Source organism: Lynx rufus, unplaced genomic scaffold (genome assembly GCF_022079265.1).
Source record: "Lynx rufus isolate CCGP_SWC_20201006 ecotype Redwood Valley unplaced genomic scaffold, mLynRuf1.p SCAF_5, whole genome shotgun sequence".
NCBI classification, from domain to species: domain Eukaryota; kingdom Metazoa; phylum Chordata; class Mammalia; order Carnivora; family Felidae; genus Lynx; species Lynx rufus.
In genome coordinates this window covers 110,297,264-110,317,729 of record NW_025814867.1, presented here as the reverse complement: position 1 = coordinate 110,317,729, position 20,466 = coordinate 110,297,264, and the positions used below count along the sequence as shown (strand labels likewise).

Genomic DNA, 20,466 nt, shown 5'->3' with positions numbered 1-20,466 from the left:
CAGAGAACCCCAAGCAGGATAAATGTCAATACAAAAACAAAGCTGTAGTTAGGCATATAATTTCAAATTGAAGAAAATCAAAGATAAAGAAAAAAAATCTTGAAAAAAAAAAAGGAAAAAACAGCTTACCTATACAAGAACAAAGAGAATAACTACATCTGATGTCTCAAAACCATGCCATCAAGAAGAGAGTGGGTAAAATATTTAAAGTGTTGAGAAAAAAAACCCACCAACCAGGAATTCAATAGCCTAAAATTATTCTTCAAAAGTGAGGGGGAAATAAAGACTTTCTAAGAGAAACAAATATTGAGGAATTTGTTGCCCATAGACCTGACTTGGAAGAAATGTTAAAAGAAGTCCTTCAGAGAAAAGGAAAATGACATAGATCAGAAACTTGGATCTACATAAATAAAGGAAGAACATTAAAAAAGAAATAAGTGAAGGTGAAATAAAAATTTCTATGTTTCTTATTCTTAACTGATCTAACATAAGTTTGTTCAAAATAATAATAGCAACAATGTATTTATGTATATATCACATATGCTCATGTATATATCACATATATATATGTGCTTATATAAGTGAAGTGAATGGCAGAAATAATACAGGGATGGGAGAGAGGAATTAAGATTATTTGATACTCATAATATCCATGAAGTGATATAGTGTTATTTGAAAGTGGACTTGGGTTAGTTGTCAATTTATATTGCAAACTCTATGGTTTGCAGTAAATTTTTACTAAATATTAGTAAAGTTTACTAAGTTAAAGATATAAATGATACTCTAAGAAAGAAGAGAAATTAGAATTATATAAAATGCTCAATTAAATGACAAAAGGCAGAGAAAGAGTAGAAGACAAAAGTAGTAACAAAGAACAAGAGCAACAAGTAGAAAAAAGTAATATATACGGTAGAAAAATATCCAACTATATCAAGAGGAAAAAAAAAGAGTCACTTTGAATGTGAATGGTCTAAATGAGCAAATTAAAAGACAGATTGTCACAGTGGATCAAAAAACGAGACCCAACTATCAGTTATCTACAAGAATGATAAAGACACACATAGATTAAAAGTAAATAGAGAAAACTATAGCTTTCTCATGCTAACACTAATCAAAAGTAAGCAGAGTAGCTATATTAATTTCAGACTAGAGCAGATATCAAAGAAAGGAAATTTATTAGTAATAAACAAGGGCATTATAATGATAAGCATGTTCTCCAAGAAGACATAACAATCCCTACCATATATGACCCTATGACAGAGGTCCAAACTATGTGAGGCAAAGCTGATAGAATGGCAAGGAGGAACAGGTGAATCTAATATCATAGCTAGAGACATTAACATCCTTCTATCAAAAATGAATAGATGCAGCAGGAGAAAATCAGTAAGGACAATAGATGAACTTAACAACACCATCAATCAACTGAATATAGTTGAGATATATAGTACTCCATCTAATAAAAGCAGAATACACAAGCTTACATTGAACATTCAACAAGACAGACGATATTCTGGATTATAAAAATACCTTCAAAAATTTAAAGGAATAGAAATATGCGATGTCTTCCTTCAGACCACAGTGGAATTAAATTAGAAATCAATACCAGAAGGATTAATGGAAAATCCCAAAATACATGGAGATGAAACCATACACTCCTAAATAACGTATGAGTCAAAGAAATCTCACGAGAATTTGAAAAATATTTTTAATTAAATGAAAATGAAAACACAACTTATCAAAATGTGTGGTATGCAGCAAATGTGGTGCTTATAAAAATATTATAGCATTGACTACTTATGTTAGAAGAGAAGAAAGACCTAAAATCAATAGTCTAAATTTTCACTTTCATAAACTAGAGAGAGAAAGTTAAATACAAAGTAAAAAGAAGTTAATAGTGAAAATTAATAAAACCAAAAGCTAGTTTTTGAAAAGATCAATAAAATTGATAAGCTAATAGGTTAATTAAGAAAAAAAGAGAAGACACATAAATAATATCAGAAATGAAAGAGGGAACATCACTACAGATCTACAGATCTTAGGGCCATTAAAATGATAATCAAGAAATACCACGAATAATTTTATACCAACAAATTTCATAATCTAGACAAATCAGATTAATTCTCTGAAAGGCTCAATTTGCCAGAAACCACACAAAAGAAAGTAATCTGAATAGGCTTATATCTATTAAAGACATTAAATCAATAATTAATAATCTTTCAAAACAGAAAGCACCAGGCCCAAATGGGTTCACTGGTGAATTTTACCAAGCATTTAAGGAAGAAATTATACCAATTCTCTGCTATCTTTTTTGGTAAATAGAAGCAGAGAAAATATTTCCTGACTCACTCTATGAGACAAGTATGACCCTAATACCAAAATCAGAAATGGCATAGAAGAAAAGTAAGTTTCAGACCACTATCTTTCATGAACAAAGATGCAAAAATCCTCAACAAAGTAGTAGAAAATCAAGTTTAACAACATATAAAAAATTATATACCATGACAAAGTGTGATTTATCCCAAATCAGTTAATATAATTCATCACATCAACAGATTGAAAAATAAAAATTACATAGTCATATACTGAAAAAGTATTTGAAAAAATCCAACACCCATTCATGATTTAAAACAAACAAACAAAAACAAAATCTCTCAATGAAACTAAAACACAGGGAACTTCCTCCCCTCCATAAAGAATATGTATCAAAACCTATAGCTCACATCATATTTCATGGTGAGAAACTTATCTTTTCCAATAAGACCAGGTATAAGGCAAGAATGCCCCCCACCACCACTCCTTTTCAACATCATGCTGGAATTCCTAGCTAATACAATAAGATGAAAAAAGGAAATAAAAGGTGTACACACAGTTGTATGATTGTCTATGCAGAAAATCCAAAAGAATGAACAAGCAAGGTTGTTGGATACAACTTTAATACACAAAAATCAGTTACTTTCTGGCACAAGAACAGATAGACACTCAGATCAACGGAACAGAATAGAGAACCCAGAAATGGACCCACAAACATATGGCCAACTAATCTTTGACAAAGCAGGAAAGAATATCAAATGGAATAAAGACAGTCTCTTCAGAAAATGGTGCTGGGAAAACCAGACAGTGACATACAGAAGAAAGAACCTGGACTACTTTCTTACACCATACGCAAAAATAAACTCAAAATGGATGAAAGACCTAAATGTAAGACAGGAAGCCATAAAAATCCTCGAGGATAAAGCAGGCAAAAACCTCTTTGATCTTGCCCGCAGCAACTTCTTACTCAACACGTCTCCGAAGGCAAGGGAAACAAAAGCAAAAGTGAACAACTGGGACCTCATCAAAATAAAAAGCTTCTGCACAGCAAAGGAAACAATCAGCAAAACTAAAAGGCAACCGACAGAATGGGAGAAGATATTTGCAAATGACATATCAGATAAAGGGTTAGTATCCAAAATCTATAAAGAACTTATCAAACTCAACACCCAAAAAACAAACAATCCAGTGAAGAAATGGACAAAAGACATGAATAGACACTTCTCCAAAGAAGACATCCAGATGGCCAACTGACACATGCAAAAATGCTCAACAACACTCATTATCAGGGAAATACAAATCAAAACCACAATGAAACACCACCTTACACCTGTCAGAATGGCTAACATTAACAACTCAGGCAACAACAGATGTTGGCGAGGATGCAGAGAAAGAGGATCTCTTTTGTATTGTTGATGGGAATGCAAGCTGGTGCAGCCACTCTGGAAAACAGTATGGAGGTTCCTCAAAAAAACTAAAAATAGAACTACCCTACAACCCAGCAACTGAACTACTAGGCATCTATCCAAGGGATGCAGGTGTGCTCTTTCGAAGGGACACATGCACCCCCATATTTATAGCAGCACTATCAACAATAGCCAAAGTATGGAAAGAGCCCAAATGTCCACTGATGGATGAATGGATAAAGAAGATGTGGTATATACATACAATGGAGTATTACTCGGCAATCAAAAAGAATGAAATCTTGCCATTTGCAACTATGTGGATGGAACTGGAGGGTATTATGCTAAGTGAAATTAGTCAGTCAGAGAAAGACAAAAATCATATGACTTCATTCATATGAGAATTTTAAGAGACAAAACAGATGAACATAAGGGAAGGGAAACAAAAATAATATAAAAACAGGGAAGGGGACAAAACAGAAGAGACTCACAAATATGGAGAAAAAACTGAGGGTTGCTAGAGGGGTTGTGGGAGCGGAGATGGGCTAAATGGGTAAGGAGCATTAAGGAATCTACTGAAATTATTGTTACACTACATGCTAACTAATTTGGATGTAAATTTTAAAAAATAAAAAATTAAATTAAAAAAATCAATCACTTTCTTTTTTTTTTTTTAATTTTTTTTTCAACGTTTACTTATTTTTGGGACAGAGAGAGACAGAGCATGAACGGGGGAGGGGCAGAGAGAGAGGGAGACACAGAATCAGAAACAGGCTCCAGGCTCCGAGCCATCAGCCCAGAGCCTGACGCGGGGCTCGAACTCACGGACCGCGAGATCGTGACCTGGCTGAAGTCGGACGCTTAACCGACTGCGCCACCCAGGCGCCCCTCAATCACTTTCTTATATACCAACAATAAATAAGTGAAATATGAAGTTAAAAACACAAAACCATTAATATTAGCACCCCACAAAAATGAAATACTTAGGTATAATTTCAACAAAATATGTACAAGATCGATTTGAGGAAAACTATAAAATTCTGATGAACAAAATCAAAGAACTAAATAAATGGAGAGATAATCCACACCCATGCACAAGAACAGTTAATACTGTCATGATGTCAGTTCTTCTCAACTTGATTGATAGATTCAATACAATCCCAATCAAAGTCCCAGAAAGTTATTTTGTAGACATGAACAAATTGGTTGTAAAGTTACATGGAAAAGCTACAGACCCAGAATAGTCAGCAAAAGATTGAACAAGAAGAACAATATTGGAAGGCTGATGCTATCTGACTTTAAGACTTACAATGAAGCTACAGTAATCAAGATAGTGTGGTATTGGCAAAAGAATAGACAAATGGATCAATCTAACAGAATAGATAGAGAACCCCAAAATAGACCCACATACATAATGTCAACTTATCTTTGGCAAAGAGGCAAAAGCAATATGGTGGAACAAAACAGTCTTTTCAGCAAATGTAGACATTATACTCTTCACAAAAATTAACTCAAAATGAATCACAGATCTGAATGTAAAACACAAAACTATAAAACTCCTGGAAGATAACATAGGAGAAAATCCAGTCGACCTGGGTAAGGTGATGACTTTTTAGATACAACACCAAAGACACAATCCGTCAAAGGAAGAATTGATAAGCTACACTTTGCTAAAATAAGAACCCCTGCCCTGTGAAAGACAATATCAAAGGAAAGAAATGACAAGTCACAGACTAAGAGAAAATATTTGCAATTCAATAAGGAGATACACAGGTGGTAAATAAGCATATGAAAGATGCTCCACATCATAAATTATCAGGAAAACGCAAACAAAAACAACGAGATACCACTACACACCTATCAGAATGGCAAAAATCCAGAACACTGATGCCAAATGCTGACAAGAATGTAGAACAACAGGAACTCTCTCATACATTGCTGATGAGAATGCAAATTGGTAGAGCCACCTTTGAAGAAAGTTTGGTGGTTTCTTAATTAATGATACTCTTATCATTTGATCCAGCAATCTAGCTCCCTGACATTTACCCAAAGGAATTGAAAACCTATGTCATACAAAAGCCTATACATGGATGTTTATAACAGCTTTATTCATAATTGCCCACTTGGAAATGACTAAGATATGTTTAAGTAGGTGAATGGATACATTATGATTTATCTAGACAATGGAAAAATACTCAGTGCTAGTAAGAAATGAATTATCAAGCATTGAAAGTTAGTGAAAAACTTGAAATGTATATTACTAAGTGAAAGAAGACAGTCCAAAAAGGCTATGGAGACAACAAAAAGTTCAATGTTTGCTAGAGTTTGGATAGCTCGAAGTGATAACTAGATAGAGCACAGAGGATTGGTGGAGCAGTGAAAATGCTGTGTGTGACACTATAATGATAGATACATGACAGACAAGATACACTTGTCTGAACCCATATTGTGTACAATACAAAGAGTGAACTGTAATGCAAACTATGGAATTAGGGTGATTATGATGTGTCAGTGCAGGTTCATCAATTGTAACAAATGTACCACTGTGGTGGGGGATGTTGATAACAGGGGAGGCTATTCATGAGTCGATGCAGGAGATGTATGGGATTCTCTGTATTTTTCCTCTCAGTTTCACTGTGAATTGCTCTAAAAAAAAATCTCGTATTTTAAAAAAATGGCAACAAAACACTGTCTTCAGCTGACCTCTCATTCTTTTTCAGTTCTTGCTCCCTCCCCTCTCCTTTATAGCCAAACTTCTCAACTTTGTCTTTACTCACTCTATTTACCCTTCAGCCCAGTATGATGTAGCTACTGTGTCAGTTACACAGATGAAAATGCTCCCCTCAAGGTCAGCATTGCCTGCATTTTCTAGATCACCAGATTCCACAGACACTTACTCTGCACCTTACTTGAGCTTCTGGCAGCATCAGACACTACTGACCACACTCTTATTCAAACATTCTCCTACCTCTCTGTCTACTCCTTTGTGAGTCTGTAATCTCAGACTCTTTCACCTGGTCATTAAAAATTAGAGGCTCTCAAGGCCCTTTCTGAAGACTTTTCAAGGTGATTTTGTTTATTTCTATGACCTCAGCTGTCATTTACACACTGTTGACTCCTGAATTATAACTCTAGCCAGACCTTGTCAGTGAATTCTAGTTTTATATGAAACACCCTACTCAACACTGTTTGCCAAGAAGTCTCAAAGGCACCTCAGACTCAACATGTCTAAGACTGAACTCAGATTCTTTAGCCCTGAAGAATCTGACCTCTTTCTCTCAAAGAATGACCACTACCCTTTAAGTGATATTGATCGGACCCTGTTCAAATATACTAATTTATTTAAACCTCATTACAACTCTATGAAGTGGCTACTGTATTATCTCCATTTCCAAGATGAGAAAGAGTAGGTTAGAGTCATCTTAAGATCTCATCATTAATGGGACACCTCAGTTGGTAAGTGTAAGCATCTGACTCTTGTTTTGGCTCAGGTCACGATCTCATGGTATTGTGAGTTGGAGCCCCACATCAGGATCTGTGCTGATTGCACGGATCCTGCTTGGGATTCTCTCTCTTCCTCTTTCTCTGCCTCTCCCCCACTCAGACTGTCTCTTTCTCAAAAATAAATAAATAAATAAAGTTAAAAAAAAATCTCACCATTAGTAAGTGGCAGAGTTGGGATTTGAAAACAGGCTAGAAACCTAGGCGTCATTTTTGATGCTTTCTTCTTTTCCTCCAAAGATCTTTTTTATGGAATCTGTATATTTTCATCTTCTCACAAAGTCATTCCTTTTTCTTTTATCACAACTAAATTAACACCTATGTCCAAACTGCTACCATTTCCTACTTCAGCTACTAAAACAGACTCCACATTGATGACCAAAGACATCTTCCTAAAACATAATTCTGTTTACATCACTTGTGCATAGAACACTTCAAACTTTCCATTGCTCTTGAGATGATGACCAACAATTGTAATGTAGTTGACTCCCCAGTGTGTGATTTAGTCTTGCCTTTCTCTCTTTCTAGTCTCATCTTTCAGCACTCTCCACTTGCATGCTGCACTCCATAACACTGGCCAGCTTTCATTCCTTCCAACTTACATGCTCCATCCGTAGCATTTTTATTGCCTCCAACTACCTTCCCAGAGCTAGTCCCTCTCCTGAGGAGGCTCTGAGCTTCACTCCCCTCCTTACCTGGGTGGACTTGGTTTGAGTTCTTCTTGTGGAATCTTTCCTGACAATACAGCCTAGACTTGATTTCTCTCTTTTGGGCTCTTCTTCATGAAGAACATTCATCTATTTGAAGTAGTCATTTAGTATACTATTATATAATTAACATATTGTTACCCACCAGAATATAAGCTACATGAGAGCATAACTGTCTATTTTTGTTCACTTACATAGCCTCAGTGCCCAGGTACTGGCTCACAAGAGCACTCAATAACTTAGAAATGTCAATTAACCAGATACCACCCCCTCAAGCTTTCTGAGCAGAGGTTTCTCTATCTCTTCTCTTTTTTCTTTTATTTTCTCTCTTCTCTTATCTTCTTTTCTCTTCTCTTCTCTCTTTCCTGTTGATTTGTTTTATTTTTAATGAGAAAGAACTTGAGACATTTAAATCATTTTAAAAGAATAACAGTTGGCAGCAAGCCTCCACACTGTTGGTCCTGGGGCAGGGGATGGGGAGAAGAAATTTCTACAGGCAAAAATTTAGCATCCCTCTATCTCCAGTTTCAACACATTTATCCTAACTTCTGGTTTCTGCCAGCCTTTCCACACTCACAGTTTGTGCCAGCCTGCTTTGTCAAAGCTCTGGCTGGTTAACCATCACACTGAAGGAGATCTGAAGAGCTAATTTCTATTTAGGTGAAAAAGAATTGAAGTGTTTCTTATCTCATGGTTAATATTCATGTCAGTAAGGGGAACTTTCAAATTGCATTATCTAAGTTCTAATAGTGTAAGTGAAATAATTAGAGATAATCTGGGGGTGGAGGCTTCTAACTGGTCATTTACAGCTTCTTTCCCACATCTACTTCCTCTTCCATACATAACCAACCTGTTTCAATACAACTAGAAAACCAAACCTCGGATATCTAAAGCAGCAGAATCATGAGTCTAAGGTAAATTCACATAAGGAGCCATGACCCTAACTCATTTTAAGTCCCATCAAACTCTCCTGCTTCAAGGCCTAAGAGTATTCAGAAACTTTAATGGATATTGTAATAAAATTCTGGGTAGTTCAAACCATTAAGTGCTCTAATTTCTTTAAATAGCAGGGTTCATGAAAGAAATACAACTCTACAGTTTTAGCAAATATCCTTCAAAATGGCCCATTATTACTGGACCAGAGAACATTCTAGGCAAGTTGCTATAGTAATGGCACGAACGTACAGAAAGCCTTTAATCTTTGAATGAAATAAAGCAAAAAAAGCAGAGAAAGTACTCAATTTACCATCAGAACAATGATAAAGTCATTCTCTGAGTTTAAAACTGAGTTTCTATGTTATTAATTTATATATATATTGAGTGATTTCTGTGTGCCAGGCCTTATTCTGGGTGCTGTCCAGAATGGAATCGTGATGTGTTAGTGATGGAAGAGCCTTAGAGATCTAACAGGTGAAGCCAATGGAGGCTAAGATCAGTGACATGACTCTGCCAAAACACCAGAGGTGGGAATAAAACAAAGTCCCTGTCCTCCTCTCCTCAATGTCCTCAATTTTTCATTCTAAATTATCTTTACAAATGGTAAATGCTACCATTATTGTAGAATCTGAAATGCATGAATGTGTGCATCTGTTATGTCATGAAGGGAGGACTTCACCCAAGGCCAGTGATCAGCCAAAAAAAGTCCATGTACCAAGTCTAGTTTTGTGACTAGCTTAGTTTTCCTTCTAATTTAATCCTAAAAGAGTTACATCAAAAAAGCAGGATCAACTTTATAAGCCTGAGAATGCTTCTGTTCTCCAACCTTAAGTGATCACATTGGACTCACAACACTAATTTTTTCCATCATGCACAGCTGTTATCACAAATGGAGAACCATGACTTCATGTGTAGACTATGAGTACAAGCAAGAGATCTGTTATCAATAAGCCCAGTCTCTCTAACTTCATCATCTAGAAAACTGGGCAAGATGTCTATCCAACAGCATAGTTTTGCCAACTTCTTTCTGGTGAAGTGAAGCAAATAAGGCAACATTGTCTCTTAATTTCATGCTCTAAAGGGCAAACTGTAGCCCATGGACCAAATCCAGTCTGCCACCTGTTTTTATAAAAACAGCAGAGTTTAGTATGAGAGATAATATATAGCTCACAAAGTCTAAAGTGTTTATTATCTGGTCTTTCCCTGAAAAGTTTGCTGATCCGTGTTCTAAAGTGAAATAATTAAATAACAACAGAATTTTAGGCAGATTCTTCTTTATCACAAGGTTGGATTACAAATAAAAAGTTGGGGGGCACCTGGGTGGCTCAGTCGGTTGAGCGTCCAACTTCAGCTCAGGTCACTATCTCACGGTTCGTGAGTTCGAGCCCCGCGTCAGGCTCTGGGCTGATGGCTCAGAGCCTGGAGCCTGCTTCCGATTCTGTGTCTCCCTCTCTCTCTGCCCCTCCCCCATTCATGCTCTGTCTCTCTCTGTCTCAAAAATAAATAAACATTAAAAAAATTTTTTTAAAAAAAGTTGGTAACTTGTTAATACAGTTTCTTACTTAGTTAAATGTATGAAACTACAATACAGATTAAGCTATAGGACTTTATGAATGGAAAGACTCAAATATACCTCTCTTAACCCATCACATATAGAAAAGATTGGTCTGAGAATGCTGTTCTTCTTTCAAGACATAAAATATTATTTTAGATGTCAGGCTTGATGGCTTTGTATTCATGATTGCCTCCCTGTAAAACCATATTCTAAGTCTTTGTATCCCCCTCTCCCCACCATCATGAGCACAAGGTTTTGCACTAAGGAACTCAAATGTTGTTGCATGTGCAGTGAATTTTAAAGTTCTAGAATTTGTAAGGATTTTTTTTTTCATAATACTAAAGATTACTCAGGTATGGAAAAGTTACTTTAGAAGACCTAGTTTTGTTCTTGACTAGTAGTATTATCATGCATGGTTAAACCTAGGAACTATGCTCCATGTTCCATGAGAAAACCCCGATTTTCTCATCTGTGAAAGGAAGGGCTTGAACTGTATACACTCTGGGGTTTTGGGTTCTGAATTCTATGACTAATAGAGGCAAATCCCATTTGATTCCCATCAATTTCAAGGGAGAGATTAAGTTATTGTGTTGGAATTTTGTTAAATTAAATATTACTTGAAGTTAATTCTGCCTCGGATATGTTGGGTTTCTTAACCTCTAGGAGCACCAATATGACAAAGGACAATTTATCCTGTGAATATGCAATAAAAATAATCCATTCCAATTATATAGTGATGCACCTATGTCTCTATGCAATTTTCCGATTTCAATCATTGCAAAAGCAGTTCAATAAGGTGGAATGGTTACAACTAGCTTGACATTTAAATTTTATTTATATCATCCTAGGAATAAAAATGTCTCAGTGAACATTTAATAAGGTAAAAATTTTTTTTTTCAACGTTTATTTATTTTTGGGACAGAGAGAGACAGAGCATGAACGGGGGAGGGGCAGAGAGAGAGGGAGACACAGAATCGGAAACAGGCTCCAGGCTCTGAGCCATCAGCCCAGAGCCCGACGCGGGGCTCGAACTCACGGACTGCGAGATCGTGACCTGGCTGAAGTCGGACGCTTAACCGACTGCGCCACCCAGGCGCCCCAATAAGGTAAAATTTTAATCTGCAGTTAGCCAATAGTTTTCAGTTTAGCCTAGTATTCATAAAAAATATACATTTACACACATGAAAAACACCTGTAGTTATCGAGGCTAGTAGTCATATAACCTTTTGAAATCTACTAAAATGAATGAGATTTGAAAGAAGCTAGGTATCAGATGGTCAGGGCTAGTATTGAATGAGGGTTCAGTTGCAGTGGAGGATATGAGCAAAGACTGCCATGGGTGAGCTCAGCAAGTTCTAACAATCTGGCCATACTTGACCTAGATTCTTGATATGATAGAAGATACTTCCAGTCTATTATTCTATTTGTATAATGTGCAGCTTTGAATCACAGATTCCTATTTAAAAAACAAATCCTGAATGGGCTATTTCAGGATCTTAAATTTGCTGCTTTAAAAGAAATATAGATTATCCTTTATGAGTTTCTCCTGCAGCCATGGGCTTCATGCATAATTCCCTTTGAAATTTGCTGAGCTTTTTAAAACACAGAGGAGGAGTAATCTATTTATTCTCAGTTCACCAGCAGAGTCACTCGTGCCTCATGTTATGCAGATCCAGTGCTTGACACAAAGGGTGGGGAGAGACAGACATAGCCTCAGTGATGCAAATCATGAAGCAAGAAAGTCATAGACCAGAGTGAAAGCCAAGCTGCCCACACATGCAGCCACAATGAGCCACAAAGGCAATTCCCAAAGTTCTCTTACTTGTAGAATGCACCACCCTGAATCTTAGAGATAGAAATGACTTTTAACGTTGAAGAACATACTCTTCATTTTAAAGCTGAGATAACTGAGGCCAAGGTTAGGTGACTAATGTAGGGCTCTAGAGCTAACCAGTGGCACTACCAGAATTGAAACCCTCCTGACTACCCATCAGCCCCATATCGTACTCCGCATGCTGCCCCATGCAGAGAGAGCAAGATCCAAGTACCAAAGAGACAGGTACACCAAATAAATATGGCCAGCAGCAGGTCCTTGACTCTGGATTTTATTATAAACTTTAAAAAATTCTCCAGCAATCACAATATGGAATAAAGACTGTACTCAAAACATCAGCTTGTCCCAAGAATGTACATTTGAAAAGAAAGGCAGAGAAACTCTAGGATCTTCAAATCTCAAGGCATAGCTCAAAACAGACAAAAAAGCAAATCTATGTCATCAAGAATGAAAAAAAAACATGCTTTTTTGAAAAAGAAGAATGGATTTTGCTGGAATAGAGTCAGGGTGGAGTAGGAAGTGTCCACATATTAGGGTGTTAACTCATTTTTGTAAACCACTTGCCAAAAGTCAAAGGAAATCCCTAATAATGTCAGCAAAGGAAATATTTTTTTTTAAAATGCATCTTTTTTAAGTACTTTTCTCCCTGCTTATGTAAAGTTAGTCTCAAACAAAAAACTGTAACACAAATAATCTTCAAATTATTATTAAATGGTCTTTGTTTACAAACTTCATATTACATAAGGAGTTACTGCATTTCTTTCAATAGAGCCCTCCCATGGGGGTATTCTGACAAGTACAGATCTAGCCAAATCATGTCCATTTCTCTAAAGTCTTGCTGCAGCCTGAATTCCCTTACAACCACACGCCTGGATGGCCAACAGCCTCTGTAGCTGTTTAGATTATAAAAAAGGCAAAGGGCACTGTTAGCCATACCTATTCTCCAATAGTTCTTAGGCTATCAAAGGCAATTAATAAATATTTCTTGAATGAATTCTTACTGATTTGAAGCAGAAATTAGGCTTCTTATTCCATAACAATGCTCAGTGGCAAAATCAGAAACATCAATTTGGCTTTGACGTGTGTTGGTTTTTGCTGGTGTCCAAAGTGGAATGTCTAGTTGGATATCTAGGGAAGTAGTCATACTTCCTTCCAAAGCGAATCCACTGAAAAATATGACCAAGTTCATGAAGCCCAACTCAGGTATCCACTTGCAGAGTAGTATTACATTTAGAGATACGTGGACCCAGATTGTGATTTCAGGTCTTACGATGCCTATCTCAAATGTTTAAAAGAACCTAAGAAGTTGGAGTCCAGCAACTTATATTAAATTTACTTTTTCTTCCCTACTCTAGAGAGAGTCCCCAGACTTTCACATGACTAGACCTCTCTCATCTGTGCCATCCAGGTACTGTTACATGGCCCTTATTATTTCCTTCTCCTCAGGGCTGAGGGCTCCTGGGCTCCTGGTTTGTTATCTCACCTTCCTGGAGCAGTGTCTTTCAGCTATTTGTGCTGAAAGCTTTCTTCTGTACTTGCAGCATTTTTCTCCCCCTCCACAGCAAGTGGGGGAGGTGACAATACAAGTGGGCAAGGGAGACTTGGAGAGCTGTGAAGCCCCTCCTGTTAGTAAGTAAGTAATTCTCCATCTTGATACCCAAACAAAATAACTGAGAGATGGCCCATCATGGGTGTTCATGTCACTGCTCCATGCCAAGAGTTTTTCTTTTGAATCCTAATTAAAAGTGAATTACTCCAAGGAGATCATCAAGCAAGGAGAGCTTAAAGCTTCTTTCTTAATAACTATAAGTGCTTCAAGAAATTTTGGTGGTTGCTGATACAATTTTGTGCGTTAAATATATAGCTTTCTCCCAATATGCCTGCAAAGTTCCCTACAAACACTGTATTACAGTCAGGACTTTCTACAGTGAACATTATTACTTGGTGCCTTTTCCAGGACTCGTTGAACATGTAAACAGAATAGGTTGCCACTTATCTGATATGATTTGAGAGACATAAGGAGGGCTCCTAAGCTTTAAAAAATTCTTCCCTTGAAATCCAAGTTGGTGGAAATCTTCTCATTAAAGAAGCTTTATTAGAGAAGCATTGAAGCTTTATTCACAGAAGCATCTTTAGATAAAAGGCAAATATTTCACAGAAATAAGACATTTAGCTGCTGCCGACCATCAATATCTTATTATTAATGAGAATATAAGATTATTTTCAAAAAATAGGCTAGCAGGAATGGGGCAGTGACTAGAGAAATTTTGACAGATGGGAAAGTCTGGAGCTGAAAGCATTGCAAAGAGAAGGCAAGTCTGAAGTGGGGTAGTAGAAGTCTTTAGGTATTGACCTCCAGAGAGAACACCAAGAATGTGGGTGGGCCCCAAAGGCATGTTGATGCTTACCACACGTTCTGAATTTTCCCCCCAGTATCAAAACTGCCTTACACTGGATTGTATCACACAACAAAAATGGAAATAACTGACAAGTACAGAGCTTGATAAATGGTAGAAGTTTAACAGATGTTGATGGAAATTGAATTTCATTCATCTGCTTATCAAGGTGTTTTTCTTTGTCCCAACAAAACCACAAGTTTTTTTTTTAATGAATGGATCAAGAATAAGGTCTTTAAAAATAGATTTTTTAAGTGGAAATTAAAACAGAAAAGAGGTGTGAGGGTTCTTGCCAGTCAAATCAACTAGCACTTTGTCGGCAAAGGAATCATAGAAATGTGGGCTGAGAAGGGCGTGCCTTCCAAAAAAGGGGTAGAAAGGAGGGCAACTGGGAATGGAATTCATCCCCTCAAGCACCAGATTTCCACAAAAACATTTCTGCAATCTGGTAATTTCACCTCAATAGCTTAATGCATCCATGTTTTTAGAGTTTCCTTGATATAACAAAGCTAGCATTGCCATTAAAACATCTGTATTATATTTTAGAAAATGAAACTTACACCATAGAAATTAAAGTAAGTAAAATCAAATTTTTTTTTTAATTTTTTTTTTCAACGTTTATTTTATTTTTGGGACAGAGAGAGACAGAGCATGAACGGGGGAGGGGCAGAGAGAGAGGGAGACACAGAATCTGAAACAGGCTCCAGGCTCTGAGCCATCAGCCCAGAGCCCGACGCGGGGCTCGAACTCACGGACCGCGAGATCGTGACCTGGCTGAAGTCGGACACTTAACCGACTGCGCCACCCAGGCGCCCCAGTAAAATCAAATTTTTATGTGAAAAAAAATCTATCTGTCCCGAAAGGAATCCACAAACAAACAAACAAAAAAACTGGTCACTGCAAGTATTTATAAATCACCTTTGAGTTGTGAAAACTACCCTCTGGACCAAGAAGACAAATGATTGATGACCACTTAGTTTAAAAAGGATCCTACAAGGCAGCTGCAAATGTGCACAAAAGCAATCAGGTTCCAACAAGTCTTCACCCACCTTAAAGAAATCAAACAATGGAGTAATTATTTTTGCCAGTCAAGGCTCTTCAACATGATGTTATCTTCATATGTTAATGCATATTTTTAAGTTCCACTAGGCTCTATGGTTTCATAACATGTTTATGGTGCTTGAGGCCCAGTGAGATACTTAAGTATTAAGATTTTCTTTCTTTCCTAATAAACGCTAGATTTCTTAGGCCCTGGCTGGAGAAAACACTCATGCTCAACCATAATGAACAGCACTGCCACGTCCTTTCACTTAAACAATATACGTGATCCGCCCTATGGAACAGAATCAGAGAATAGAGTCAATCAATCTTTATTAGCAGACTCTGTGATTTTTCCCTACTCACTAAAATTTATTTGTAACCCCAAAATCAATACTTGCAGCATTTTTGTGGTCTTTCGTGGACATGCATAGAGAGTCAAAAAAATTTGAGCTACCTGATGTGCATATTTCCAGCTGAGTTTGAACAGGGCAACACTCTGCCTCCTTATTTCAGCTCTCAGACTGTAAAGAAACATCCTTTGCGCAGTCTGTTTAGTGCCTTTTTTGTGCTTTTTGCTGGTGGTTTCACTGTTTAAAATGGCCTCCAAGTGTAGTGAAGCAATGTGGCAGGGTCGTATGTGTAAGAAGGCTGTGTTGTGCCTCACAGAGTAAAATAGAGAAGTTCTGTTCAGGCATGATCGGTGGTGCTGCTGACTTGAGTTCAATGTTAATGAATCAACAACATATTAAATAAGCTGTTTTTAAGTAGAAACATATGAAAAAGAAGGTTATATATTGATTGGTTAACAAAAATGTGATCAGAGACTCAACAGAAACCTAACCCTGTATTTCCCCTATAAGTAATAGTTCAATATTTGCTAACAAGGTATTTGCAGCAACTTTATAGAACATGACTACTCTGAGCAATGAGAACCACTGTATTGTGTTCCATGGCTTATGGTGAGAAAAATAAGATCCAGGGAGACTAAGTTATTTCCTTTAATGTCACCCATCCAGTTAGAGCAGGGTAAAGACTATAATTGAGGTGTTTTGTTTCCATGTCCAGTGGATTATTTTTCTGCCTAATACCCTCTTTCTCCAATCACACCTTGGTTGTGGATAAAGAGAAGGCTTTCTTTTCCACATTGCATGGGATGCCCAGGTTTACTCAGCATTCTCCTTTCCAGAGCACTCTCTTTCGAAGTGTGTCTTTTAAATTTGAAAAACAGCTGAAATTGAGTCTTAAAGCAGAAAGTGGGAAAAACTACATGACAGTTCAACCTAGGTGGTGTAATTTTAATGTTTGAGTTATGATGATTTATGAATAGAAGATATGGGGAGGGAAGGAGATAAGATCAAACTTCACTGAATGTTCCCTCTTGGCCAGGCAAATGTAGCCAATTCCCATATCTTACCTTATCTAATAAGAAATCTGTGGGTTCAGCAAATTTATTTACCTATTATCTTTTAGAAAAGATGGTGGTTTCTAAGAAAATTGATCTCCTATCTGTTTAAAGAAAGATGCCTAACAAGTGTGAACAAACCTCTAAGGGGTAGAGGTATAATTCAAAACTTATCTGACTCGTTCCTATTAGAGCAGCTAAAATTTAAGAAGAAAAAAACAAAAAAAAATGGCAACACCAAGTTATGGGAAGGATATGAAACAACTGAAATCATCATGGTTTGCTATAAAAAGTGCTATAGCTACTTTGAAAACAGTTTGGCATTTCTAATAAAGCTAAACATATACGGAATATATGACAAAGAAATTCTACCCTTACATATTTAACCAAGAGAAATAAAAGTATATGTTCACACAAAGACCTGTAAGCAAGTTTTTATAGCAGTTTTATTCATAATTGCCCCAAACTAGAAACGACCCAGAAGTCCATCAGTTGGTGAGTAAACAAACAGCGGTACAGGAGAACCTGGGTGGCTCAGTTGACTAAGCCTCTGACTCTTGATCTTGGCTCAGGTCATGATCTCACAGTGCATGAGTTCGAGCCCCACACTGGGCTCTGTGCTGACAGCATGGAGCCTGCTTAGGATTCTGTCACTCCCTGTCTCTGCTCCTCCCCCCCTTGAATGCTCTCTCTCTCTCTCTCTCAAAATACATAAATAAACTTAAAAAAAAAATAGTGATGCAGCCATATAGTGGAATCCTCTCAACCAATAAAAGGAACTACTAATACCTGCAACAACATGGATGTATCACAAAAGCACTATGCTAGGTGAAAAAATCCAGACAAAAAGCCTACATAATATATGCTTCTCTTATAGGACATTCTGAAAAGGGCAAAACTATAAACAGAAGTCAGATCAGTGTTTTATAAGAGGCTAGGAGTAGGGGGAAGAAATTGACTACAAAGGAGCATGATGGAATTTTCTGGGGTGATGAAAATGCTATATATCTTCACTGAAATTGACACAATAAAAACGTTTATCAGGTTGGATGAAACAAGGGTAAACAAAGAGAAAATAGAGACATCTTTCATAGTGTTTAAATTTTGAAGGAAAGATGAAAGTTGCCTATACTCCAGATTTTTTAAAAAAAAATTTTAACGTTTTATTTTTTTTGAGAGAAAGAGAGACAGAGTATGAGTGGGGGAGGGGCAGAAAGAGAGGGAGACACAGAATCTGAAGCAAGCTCCAGGCTCAAAGCTGCCAGCACAGAGCTGGTCGTGGGGCTCAAACTTGAAAACTGTGAGATCATGACCTGAACTGAAGTTGGACACTCAACCGACTGAGCCACTCAGGCACCCTTAGATTTTTTTCTTATTACAGAGAGAGAGCATGCAAGCAGCGGAGAGGGGAAGCGGGAGAGGGAGAAAGAATCCTAAGCAAGCTCCATGTTCAGTTCAGAGTCCAACACAGGGCTCAATCCCACCACCGTGAGATCATGATCTGAGCCAAAATCAAGAGTTGGATGCCCAACTGACTGAACCACCCAGATGCCCCATCTATCCTCTAGATTAAGCTATAACCACAGATGAATATTTTCTAATTAGCTAAAGTAACAATTAAAATGAGTCACATTTAGATTTAGGGTGCAGGATGGAACAAAAGGTATTCCAAGAGAAAGGTACCCTGAAAAATCAGACCTGCCCATGATGGTGTTTGAGATTCTCTCTCTAAGATACAACAGGTGAGTTGTTTGCAGTCTATGTAAACTATTTCTCCTGTTTGATAAGAACTTAGTTACTTTTAATATGTTGATCTGAAGATTATTTAATAATTAGGTATATTAATAACAGTGCAGGAAATTTCTTAAAGAATATAGTTATAATCATGTTATTTTAGAAAAAAGAGAAAGATGCTAAGAAAGTCAAAACTTTTACATTTGAATGTAGATAAAAATATTTAATCACTGAAAGTTGCTTCCCTGTTTTGTTATATTGCAATAAAACACTGAAGCAAGATAACAAAATGGAACCTAAAAGCAATATACTCCCACTTTTAATGAATGAGTCCAAGGAGAAAAGTCACTTAGGAGTGAGTACCACTGCTGCCTTGGAGGAGAAGAGCCAGGGAGGACGAAGGAGTCCTTCACTTCCCAGGACAGAGTGGGAAAAGAATTCTAAAACAGCTGATCTCTAGTCACAGTTGTGACTCTTATAGTGGCATGTTGCCTGTTTGGATGATGGTTTCAGATTTGTCTCAATGTTTTGGCTTTCCCTGACTTTTTTTCTTTGCCATAGCATCCCTCATGAGTAGAGTCCACTTTAAAAGCCTGAATGTTTTGCTTAATAGTTTCCTTCATTGACAATGGATGAAGGAGTGGTAGGAAATGAGCTGCTAAAACAGCTCTTCCTTGGCAACTAGGATAAGACACTCTGGGAAGGTCAAGTCCATGGAGCCTTGAACCTGCATGAAAACAAGAGGCCATGGGGAGCCTCGTAATTCTTTGAATGATGATACATATTGGTGAAAAAAACTTGGGATCTAGACTGGAATTTGGTTTGGGAAGAGGGGCTAAGCAGGAAGACTCCTTATCCCTTGTGACCTATATCATCCAAGAGACACAGATATTGACTAGCCAAGGAACAGGCCAACTGGATAGAAATTGCTTACCCAGTTTTATGTTTTGTTACATGCTTTGTTAATAAGGTCTTAGCAACTGATGATAAGTGTCTGTGATTCTTCTTTGTAATCATTTTATAAACAATGGTATTTTTGAAGGAAGTAAATGAGTTCAGCTTAAGCACTAGGCACAGTCATTAATGAAGCATACTATAAGTCAGATATAGCTTGAGCATTTGTTACATTGTAGTATCATGTTTAGTTCATCTATGTCTTTTGCTAGGGTATAAACTCCACAGGAACAGTAACCATTATTCTTCTTTATATCTTTATTCCTCCTATTATAGCACTGGGTGCTGATAAATGTTTTTTCTATAAGAGATAAGAAATTTCACAAATGCTTACCCTGGAGTTATAATTACACGAAGAATGCTATGACATAAACTTTAGCATGAGGTCAAAGCTAAGGCCAAAGGCCAAGGAGATAAGACCTTGGCCCTATCCAAGTTTGTCCCAGGAAGCCCATTTGTTCCTCAGGGGAATTCAGGGATGTAGGTCAGCTACAGGGTGGATCTTAATTTGCTTCTCTTTAAGCTGTCTTGGGCACAGGTCGACTCTCCTAAATGACAGCAGGACCAATACAGACTCACCCTTGGCCTTAGGCCAGTCCTGAAATGGCCTCCGGAATGAAAGCCAAGGCCATCTATTAAGGCCTCAAAAGAACAGATCTTTAAACTGCTCTAAACTAACAAACATTTTCTATG

General features: G+C 37.2%; 1 protein-coding gene across 1 annotated transcript in view; it reads right to left on the bottom strand.

Moving 5' to 3' along the window:
* The window catches only part of ABI3BP (ABI family member 3 binding protein), a 263,744-nt gene that overhangs the window by 228,518 nt on the left and 14,760 nt on the right, over window positions 1-20,466 (bottom strand). The window lies entirely within an intron of this gene.